Raw genomic sequence first — 11,338 nt, 5'->3', positions numbered from 1 at the left:
AGTCCAAGTGAAAAATGAACAATAAAAATGAAACTTCAATTCAAAGAAGTTTATAACCTAAAATTTAACTAATTAATGAAGTTTATAACCTAAACATTAAGCAGGTAAACATGAAATCGGCAATAACTAACAATGAACAATAACAATGAAACTTCAATTCAAAGAATAATTAAGCGAGATAAGAATGCATAAAAAATCGATGAAAATCGAATGAAGGAAAATAGTGAAACAAGAGCAAAACTCCTTATTTAACCTAATTAATGAAGTTTATAACCTAAAATTTAACTAAATAAGCAAAAAAATCAAAATCTAGTAAAGAAATAGAAATGAACATACGAAAATGCGGAGAAATCGACTGCAATTGATTTTATGTGTTCCTACTGTGTTCGATTATGCTCACAAAGCGATCAAAACCTGCATAATAACAACAATAATTTGACGAACTAAATAAGTTTGGAAATTAAACTGAAAAATACAGAATGAAAGGAAGATGAATCGAACCTTAAATTAGTAGATCGAAAATACCTAATTTGTGATGATAATGCAGTACAAAACCTCAGCTCACTGATAACGGAGGTCGAAAGCTAAAGATAATGGTGGTAGGAAAGCTCAGTGATAATGGCGGACGAGAAGCTCAGTGATAATGGCGGACGAAGATGATTTGAAGAGAGAGAAAGAGTGTTATCCAACGAAATGCGTAAATGAATGTTATTCAATGAAATGTGCGTGTGTTTGTTGGAATTAAATAGGACACGTGGATCATCTTACGAGTCATAATATTTAGATCCAATGGTATAGAATGAGTTCAAAATTTCACCCTAAGAAGGGTCACTTCACGAGATTCAATTTCTATATATATATATATATATATATATATATATATATATATATATATATATATATATAGAATCGGATCTTGTCATTTAACTAAATTACCGCGAATCTGCATTTAACTTAATAACAACCGTCAGATTAAGATGTGATCTAGAAGTTAGCGGCCCACGTTAAACTCTCTTCCTCGCAAATAACAAACTCAAATTGTTAACCTACTGTTATCATTTTTCTAACAACAACTTTCACTAATATCAGGTCACAACCATCATACCGTCGCCGTAACTCCGACATAAACTTTGTCGGCGCACAACCTGCTCGCCGGTGGTACTTGATCTCCCTTTCTTCTTTTTTTTTTTCTTTCTCCTCGCCATCTTAACCGTATCGCCTATGTGTTTGCCGCACCACCACCACCACAATTATAGTCATTTCGGTCGAAATTGAGTCCATTTGACTCGATATCTTCCAATAATGTTATTTTTTTTTAAATTCTTCTTTGTTTCTCATAGATTTATGATTCAAATCACAATTTTTTTTAAATAATTGAGATCTATGGTGGTTGTGAAGGCGCGTCCATCGAGCCATAGTGACGAGGTTGTGCGAGTCTAAGCAGCGATGGAGTTGTAGGTGTTGCGGCTTGATGTTTAACGGGTTTTCTGTTGTGGTGGAGAGAGGAGGGGCGTTGGGCATGGGGGTTTCGTGGTAGTGATAAAAAATGGGGGTGACGAAGATGAGTGGCTGGTGTAGTCGTTGGTGGCTGCGGGGCTAAGTGATAGGCGGTGGTCAGTCTAGTGTTAGTTGTGGGTGTGAGTATGGTGGTGTGGTTTAGTGGTATAAGTCTGATATGTGATCGGAGGTCAGTGAAGGGAGTATGATACTGGTTAGCGACGATATCCTCAGGGTCGACATCATGGTGGTGTTGGTATGGTGGTGGTGGTGACGGCAGCAGTGGTAATGGGTTGTGGTGGGCTTGGTGGATCGTAGTGAGGCAGTAGATACACAAAATACCAGCCCGGTTACACGTGGTCTTACTACTAGATACACAATTCGATTTGTGTATCCAGTAGTAACCCCATGTGTATATAAGGTAATAATATAGTAATACCGTGTATGATAACATATGTGGTATAAGTCGGTAGTGATGGTGGCGGTGTAATGTGGTGTCACCGGAGATGTCGCCTATGTAGGTTTAAATGGTTGTCGGGGCTGATGGCGGGAATAGGGTTCAACTTATAGTTTGGTTGCAATGCTTGATCTTTTCATCAGGAGTAGTATATATTATACCGGTGATGAAATCTATATTGGAAGTTTAGAATCCGTATTGGAACTTTGTTGGGGTAACCAATTGATGTGGTGTGTGAGGTGGCGATGAATTCCTGGGGTTTTGGTGGTGTTGGTGGGCTGTGGTAGTTTAGTTGGATGACGGATACACAAGCTAATCCCTCCGTATACACAAATTAATACTTGTAGATACACAACACAATATGTGTATCTAGGGGTACTTTACATGTGTATCTGGTTAAGTAAATATGTGTATCTGACCATTAGCCATTGTGTATTTGTGTGACAGTGATTCGTGTGTACATTTACTAGTGTTTATCTGTCTGTTCTTTTGTTAAAGTTAGGCCGAAGAGTTTTCTGCTACCTAAACTGGCGTTATATACTTAAGATTAAAGGGAATCCGTATTTTATGGAACCTTTATTGCTTGAATAATATGGCTTTGCGATGAAATTGAATGCCAAGATCCGCTCAGCAATCAGAGTGCAATATTTACAAAAAAAATGTTGGCTAGTTGGGTAGCTTAGGCTTTGGATGAAGGATGATAACCTTAGGCTATGCTCTATAAAGACTTGTTATGTTGTTCGCTGATTCATTCATTTTTATCATAGACTAGTTGGGTGATTCGTAATTGATACTTCTATTAGGTAGCGCTTTTCTCTGTCTCTAGTGGAATAGTATGATCAAAGTTGGTCAATGGTAGATTTCTGTGGTGGCATGTAATCGCGCGTGTGAAATTTAGAAAAGAACATGCCGTTTTTTATTAAATTTTTCCTTGTTTTGCATTGCTTTCTACTAGTAGTCCATAGACGACAAGCTAGCAATAGAAGGAGATATGTCAGACACGAGCAGGATGACACCAAAGTGAAAACAGCCTTGGGAAACAAAGTAGTGCATAGGGGTTTAACAGCTGGTGTGACGGTCCAAGTGGCCCAACAATGTGTTGGTATCAACACAGTTATGTACTACAGCCCCGTGATTGTTCAGTTTGCTGGCATTGCCTCTAACTCCACTGCCATGGCGATCTCTCTCATTACGTCCGACCTCAATGCCTTGGGGACCGTCATTAGCATGATGTTTTTCGACTTGAAAGGCAGGAGAAATATGATGTTAATGTCAATGTTTGGGATTATTATCTGTCTTGTCGCGTTAGGGCTTGTATTCCGTGAAGCTGCCGTAACTGTCCCAAAGATCAGCTTAAGTGACAACACTCACTTTGGGATGAGCTAACTAGTGAAAACTTTTGTTTATAAATTAAAAATATTGATTTATTTTGTTTGATCTCATTAAGTTACTACATACTTATCTCTACCTAGTTAAATATACTCTTTTAAGTTGCTTGATACTTACCTTTTGCTAGCTATATATACACTATTTTAAGTTGCTAGATACACTCCTTTAAGTTGCTAAATACATGCATCTAACTAGCTAGATACACTTTTTTAAGTTGTTAAATATTTACCTTTAGCTAATTAGGTACACTTTTTTAAGTTGCTAGATTCATAATAAAGGAAGATGTGTCAATGCACCCTTGGTTCAAAAACTTAGCTATCGACTGGAAACACCCGGGACAACTAATCCTCGCCCTACACTATCATTCCTCCTCGCTTTTTCACTAACCTCCACAATATTCACATTACTATAGCATTATGTTAAACCCGGTAAACTGCAAGACGTCATGCTCATGTTATGTGCCATTGTTGCCATTGCCCTTGTACACTTATTCCATTGCCTAGTTCCTCAAGCAAAGAAACCCGAGTTTTGGGGAGTTCCTCTTACACCTTGGATACCAGCTCTATCAATATTTCTCAACATCTTCTTGCTAGGTTCTCTGGATGGACCGTCCTATATTCGGTTTGGATTCTTTTCGGGCCTGGCGATTGTTGTGTATGTGTTGTGTAGTGTCCATGCAAGCTTTGATGCAGAGGGAAATGGGTATTTGAGCCATAAGACTGATGCAATGCCATTGAATGATCGTGTGTAAACTGTAAAGTTATCTTTGTTCTTATAGTTAGTTACTCCTAATTAATATTTTTCGCAGCTGTCTTTTACATTTGATTACTTTTTCACCATAAGTATCTTTCACATATACTGTAAAATTAGTGGGACTTGTTCAGAGGCAATTGTTAGAAACATAAAGTGGTGGAAAATTCTGTACAGGAAGTTCTATGTAAAAAGAGGAATAATACTAATTAATCTTCCATTAGAATGAGAAAACCAAGACCAAACAACAGAGTTGTTTTTACATTAGAATAAATCATTATATGAAACCCAGAACAGGGGTTTGATAAAAAAACGACTTAATGTGTACATTCCACAATGTAGAGTACCAAAAGCTAGAGCACAAACCTAAACACAATTTCCTCAAATAAATGCAGTCTTTGTTGTAACAAATATGACTCATTTTGCATTATATACTTATATTAGTGGCCCACCTGAACTTGATCTCTTAACTGAATAACTGATGCAATGATCAGCAGCATGTCAGAGTCGGAAGAATCATAGTCAGAGTTGATGATCTAAAAGCTGGGATCACTGAAGACTTTAAGCTTGGTATAATTATAATCGGCAAATCTAGCTATCATTTTTGAAGTGGTTCCTAAACAGTTTTTCAGCTTACGCCTTTTCATTCCCATATGACTGCAACATAATGTCGCCACACATGCTATTCGGACTACTACCATGGCTGATCACCTAGACGCACACTACCATCACCACTACATACCTTTAACTAACACCACACCCACCACATCGACAGTTGTTATCTTAGCAAGCCCCCACACCCCACCATCGGCCTCTGGCCTTACAACCGCCACTTTGCAGCCACGCTGCCACCATGACGTACCTCCTAACCTTCACACCTCCACCATCAGGCCACCAAACCACCATCAACATTAAAAAATGAAAATCCAAAAAACCAGATCTACAAAATGATGCTAGGATTTTAAAGATTACAATCGAATCTTTGTCGTGGGTGGCCTGATGTTTGTGATATCTATGATGCACAGCAGTAGCCGCGGTTTGTGATATCTATGATCTCAGAGGCTTAAGTGTCGGTGAAGCAAAAAGAATGAGCATTGGCTTGGAGATACTCACACGACCTCGACCCATGTTTCTCGATGAGCTCACCAATGGGCTTGACAGCGCATCAGCCTTCTTTGTAGTACATGCTCTCAGGAACGTGGCTCGATATGGGCAAAGAACCGTCATTTCTTCAATTAATCAGCCAAGTGGTGAAGTCTTTGCTTTGTTTGATGATCTTTGCCTGCTGTTTTCTAGAGAATTAGTCTATCTTGGCAACTCTGCAAATGCTGTTCAGTTATGTAAGAAAATTACGTGCTCAAAACAAACTGAAAAATAGAATGTTAAACTGATAGATAATCTACTTTCTGTTTATAGTTTTTGCAGAAGTGGGGTTTCCATGTCCGAGCAGAAGAAATCCCTCTGACCATTTTCTTCGCTGTAGCAATTCGGACTTTGATAAGATGACTGCAACACTGAAGGGATCATTTAGAGCCAAAGTATGTGTAAAATTGAATGTCTGAAATCTAATGTTTTAATAAGTTTATGTAATTCTCCATTTGATATTTTTATTTTTGGCTTATTTGGATTTGTTGTATGAAGCAAATCCAAACATTATCAGAAGCTTTCATGGATTTGGAAACAGCACAGACTAAAACAAAACTTATTGAGAAATATCGACGGTCAGAATACAGAGAAAGGGTGAGATCCAGAATTTGCATCAACTTTAAGCATATTGCATCAAATTGATCCTTTTAATCCAAAATTTTGCAAGCAGATTCAAAAAGCAAAACACAGACTGCAAGTAGAAGCATGGTGGCTCTTGAAAAAATCTTAACGAAGCGAAATGCAAATACAAGGAGGTGGCAATTCAATACATTATCAACTGAGTCCTTGAAGCTAAGCTCCTACTAGAGATAGGCAAGCTGCAGTGGATTGGCATGTAATTTTTTCAAGTGACGAGAAATATATGTGCTACAAATTTCATGCGCTCAAAATGAATTGTACGGTTTGTTCCATGTATAATATTAAACCGGTTTGTGCGTGCGCAAGTCAAGAAACATGTGATAATGATGTCTAAGTCAGGATGGAGATGTCAAAATACCTGGTCAAGTATTATATAACTACAAAGGACGGAATGGATCAAATGACTAGTCTGCTTTACATCAATGAAACAAAAAAATCGTGCAATCCCAAGGGCTGCAATCAATCAATTACGCTATGGATACTCCTCTGCGAAATGCAAAACTAACAGTTGTGAAAATAACAGCAAAGATGATATCGACATGTCTGAAGAGACTACCAAATGACTATCATACTCCCTCCGTCCCAATCATTTGTTTACCTTCGTATTCTTTGTGAGCTGTATTTAATAAAAGATAAACAAATGACTGGGACGGAGAGATTATTTTTCCTCGTCATCTTAACCTCTTTAATTCAAACCTTAAAAAGCCCACCATCAATCTCTAAACCAAGACAAGAGTAAAGCACTGTTCAACTAATATAACTATCACAATCACAAACAGTAGAGCATAGATACATTGACTAAAGACCACACACAACCTGATCTAAAACTCATTTTAAAACCATTTGGCAATAAGACTGGCCTACCGCCAACCCGACTTATAAACTAGTCTCCTCACTCTACTAGTCTACTATCGACCATAAAACTCGACAACAAAAAAACTCAAAGAATGAATAATGAAGAAAAGGGTAATGAGTTACTTGAGGGTGGAATGGATCGGTGCTACAACTGGACTCCATAGACAGTTTTTGAAGCTTGTTTTTGAATGCCATTTCTCTTGCCATTGCAATCTCAGCTGACATTACACAGTTCCTCCTATCTATCTGGCAGTAATACCGTAGTTTCGCTTAGCTTTGAGAAGTAGTTTGATCCGTCTGTTTTAGACTAAGCAATAATAGGAGTTAGAGAATACGAGGCCAATCAATATTGAAACTGAGGAATTAGAGACCTAACCTAACCTTGAGATTATCTAGAGTATCAACAGATTGTAGCTTGTAAACTGTAGCAACATGGCACGACCACACCTACTGCCAGATACATATGGTATTACTACTGGATACACATGGTATTAATATTAGATACACAAATCGATTTGTGCATCCAGCAGGAATATCATGTGTATCCGGACTGGTATTTAGTGTATCCACGATCTACCACAACAGAATAAATATGGTTACTTCTTCACTTGTTCATTTCTCCATTTGTTTGACAAAATACAATTTTAAATCAATCAGTAAACCCTAATTTTTTGAATTCCAATTGTTTAGTAAAACCTAATTTTTGTAGATACTATTCATGAAAAAGGGAAATAGAAGTCGGAATAAAAGCTTACCTTTTTTGATAATGGACTGAATATGGAGGCTTAACAATGGAGTTAGGGGAGGTGTAGCGTCGTAGCGATGGACTGCGTAGAGTAAAAGCAGGAGCGAGAATGTTAAATAAACGGAAGTTGGAGATGAAATGATGGTAGTGAAATGAGACGGTTGGTGACAGATAACACCATGCCCGACGGTCGACTAGAAGCTCTGACGAGTGGTGGCGGTGGTGGTAGTGGATGAGGGAGAGGGAAGTCGGGTGTGGTGGTAGACTGATAGTCGCGGATAAGAATGAGAGAGAAGGAGGAGAATACAAAGAATGCGCGTGTTTTATTAACCTGGGGTAGTTCGTACGGTTCGTACTAAATTCCAGTTCGTACGGGATCTCGCCCTATATATATATATATATATATATATATATATAGAGAGAGAGAGAGAGAGGGGAGTTCTAATGAGTCCTCCTTCCCAATTGAGTCCATAAGTCCTTCTAAGGGCCATTGGATGGACTCATTGGATGGTTGAGATGAATTTGATTAAAGGCTATTAAAAAGAAAAGGAAAAAAATGTGGATGGGTGGATTGAGATGGGTGGTTGAGATTGAAAATTACCAAAAAAAAATTACCACTAATCAAATTTCTATACACTAATTAATTTTTCTTTCTCTCTCTAGCCCATAATTAATCAGTTTTGAGTTCCAGATTTCAGAAGTGTAAATGTAATGTTGTATGAGTTTTACAAGTGTAAATGTGATGTTTTACGAGTGTAAATGTAACATTTTTAGAGTGTAAATTTGATTTTTTGTGACGGAAAATTTGAATTTACATAATTTTAACACTTTACAAGTGTAAATGTGATGTTTTACGAGTGTAAATGTAACATTTTAAGAGTGTAAATTTGATTTTTTGTGACGGAAATTTTGAATTTACATAATTTTCACACTTTACAAGTGTAAATGTGATGTTTTACGAGTGTAAATGTAACATTTTAAGAGTGTAAATTTGATTTTTTGTGACGGAAATTTTGAATTTATATAATTTTAACATTTTACAAGTGTAAATGTGATGTTTTACGAGTGTAAATGTAACATTTTAAGAGTGTAAATTTGATTTTTTGTGACGCAAAATTTGAATTTATATAATTATAACATTTTACAAGTGTAAATGTGATGTTTTACGAGTAAAACTTTAGTCCTTTACGAGTGTAACTTTAGTCCTTTATAAGTGTAACTTTTTCCTTTACGAGTAAAAATTTAGTCCGACTACCAAAAAACGCCACCATCATCGTCCTTCCCCACCAACTCATATCCACAAAAAATATGAGTGCAAATTTATATAATTTTAACGAGTGTAAATGTAAAGAAATAAGAATGTAAATTTAAATAAAACGAGTGTAAATGTGAGGAAATACAAGTGTAAATTTAAAGAATTATGAGTGTAAATATCAACAAAAATTGTATTTTTTAGTCAATTCATATCAACCACCATGTAGTACAACTTTGGTAAAGAAATACAAGTGTAAATGTAAAGAAATACGAGTGTAAATGTTAAGAAATACGACTGTAAATGTTAAGAAATATGAGTGTAAATTTAAAGAAATACGAGTGTAAATGTGAGGAGATACAAGTGTAAATTTAAGAGAAATACGAGTGTAAATGTGAGGAGATACAAGTGTAAATTTATAGAATTAGGAGTGTAAATCTGACAAAAATGTATAGAATACGAGTGTAAATCTGAAAATAAGTATATTTATTAGATCTAATAATAAAAAACATGACAATATGATTATTTTTCAATAATCTACTATATATTTTTTTAGATCTAAGAATAAAATGTGGTAATTGTCTTTAAACACAAATAAGAAAAAAAAAACAAACAAAAAAATATAAAAAAAAGGAAAACGAGAAAAAGAGAAAAAAAAAGACACAAATACACACGTTTACAAACACAACACAACAACTACAAAACAAACACACAACTACACAATTACTCAGATCTTTAAAAAAAAAAAGGAAAACGAGAAAGAGAGAAAAGTTGTGGTGGTGGAGGGCGACAGTAGCAGTGCGTAGATGGTGGTCAGATCAGAAAAAAGAAAGGATGAAGTAGCGGTTGTCGTGGGTGTTTTTGGGTGGTTGTGGTTATTGTTGTGGATGACGGCGAGGGAGTTTTGGTGGTAGAGACGGGGTGGTGGTTATCTGGCGAGGGAGTTTTGGCGGCAGAGCAATGAGGGAAGCGAGAAGGGTGGTGGTGGTGTGAAGGTGTGCGTGGTGGTGGCGGATGTGTGGTGGTGTTGTTGTTGCAGATCTGGGTGACGGGGAAGCGACATTTTTGGTTAGTTGTGCGTCGGGGAAGCGGCATTTTTGGTAGATCTGGGTTTGTGAGGGGAAGTAGCGCCGGTTGTGGTTGTTGGAGGTGCGGCTGTGGTGGTTGTGGTGTTGGAGAAGGAGAGAGGAGGTGCGGGAAATGGTGGTGGTTTTGGTTGTTGGAGGAGGCGACGAGAAATGGGTGTCGGGGGTTGTGGTAGCCGACGGAGGAGAGGGTGAGGGTGGTGCGTGGCGGGTCGTGGACTGCGGTGGTGAGGGAGGTCGGGAGTGGGGTGGTGGTGGCGGGCAGGAGGGTGGATGGAAGTCCGGGTAGGTGGGGTGAGGCAAAATAGAAGGGAATTTTTTTGTTTTTTTGGTTTTTGAATTTTTTGGATTTTTGGATTTTTTTGGCTTTTAGAGAGATTGAGGGATGATATTTGTGTGATAGGAGAGAGAAGTGAGTGGAAAAAGAAGGGTTATATAGTGAAATTAGGGGGTTGATTAGTGATGGTAGTGAGGGAAACTAATTAATTAGCATCAATCCCTTCATTTTAGCCTTAATCCCTTGTTTTTCCTCTTCAATCTCAACCCTCCATCCCATCTTTTTAAGGGCTCTAAATGGGACTTATGGACTCAATGAAAAAGGGTGGACTCACTTGATCCTTCTTCTATATATATATATATATATATATATATATATATATATATATATATATAGGGTCGAGATCCAGTGAGAACCTATAATATAATGAGAACTATGAGAACCTCTGAAATATCTAAGGACCATTAGATGAGACACGATCAAATGACAAGGATTAGTCCCGTGTTTTTCTAATAAGGGTCTTAAAAAATTGTAGATGCTCTCAGTCGTTACAAACCATACAATTTTCTCTCATCTCTCTGCCCTTCAATCGATCATCGCACTTCTCCAACTTCTCTGCCGCCGACCATCGCGTTTCTTTTTTTTTTTCACTATCATCGACAACCTTAATTATGCTTCTTCATTACCATTGACAAAGGTAAATTTCATGTTCATTTATATTCGATTTTGTTAGCTACGAGTATAAGATATTAGTTCTGTATTATTGCGGTATCACAATGATTTTATGCCAACTTTCTTTAATTGATTCAATTTTTACCTAAATTGATGCAATTTTGAATTAGTTTGAGTGATATGCAGTAATTTAGGGTTCATACATAAATAGTACAATCTAGATATTAGGCCTTATTCAATTGTTGTTTGTAATTGTTACTCCTCATGTTTTATTAATATATGATTTTTAGTTTTTTTTTTCACTAATATTATAAAGCTTCTAGGTTGCATAACTGACTTGAAGAAATGCACAACCTCACTTTCCTTTGTTAATGTTATACTGATGCTTATTTTTTTTTTGTATGTAATGGCTATTTTTGTGTATCTATTGAATATTTTTATGCACCTAGGCTTCTAAGTACATAATACTCGCTTAGTGTGAAGAGCTCAAGCAAGAGGAGTAGTCGGTTGGTTATATTGATGCCTGTTTTAGTGCACGTATTGGCTATTTTCATGCACGTAGTGGCTATTTTCG

General features: G+C 37.0%; 2 long non-coding RNA genes across 4 annotated transcripts; one reads left to right on the top strand and one right to left on the bottom strand.

The window, feature by feature from the left end:
* The first annotated feature begins 971 nt into the window (after positions 1-971).
* Positions 972-4,139, top strand: LOC141611785 (uncharacterized). Its single transcript, XR_012528741.1, has 2 exons — positions 972-1,158; positions 2,910-4,139. It is a non-coding gene; the product is annotated as an uncharacterized LOC141611785 (long non-coding RNA).
* Positions 4,140-4,293: 154 nt separating this feature from the next.
* LOC141611784 (uncharacterized) lies at positions 4,294-7,863 on the bottom strand. 3 transcript variants are annotated; one of them, XR_012528740.1, is made up of 3 exons: positions 7,489-7,843; positions 5,497-7,040; positions 4,294-5,421 (listed from the first exon to the last, which is right to left on the bottom strand). It is a non-coding gene; the product is annotated as an uncharacterized LOC141611784 (long non-coding RNA). The 3 variants fall into 3 exon arrangements; XR_012528739.1 differs by having other exon boundaries at positions 4,294-6,364; positions 6,857-7,040; positions 7,489-7,833; XR_012528738.1 differs by having other exon boundaries at positions 4,294-7,040; positions 7,489-7,863.
* Positions 7,864-11,338: the final 3,475 nt, after the last annotated feature.

This window comes from Silene latifolia, chromosome 11 (assembly GCF_048544455.1).
Source record: "Silene latifolia isolate original U9 population chromosome 11, ASM4854445v1, whole genome shotgun sequence".
NCBI classification, from domain to species: Eukaryota; Viridiplantae; Streptophyta; class Magnoliopsida; order Caryophyllales; family Caryophyllaceae; genus Silene; species Silene latifolia.
Note: the sequence above shows the minus strand (reverse complement) of the source record. Positions and strands in the feature narration are given on the sequence as shown.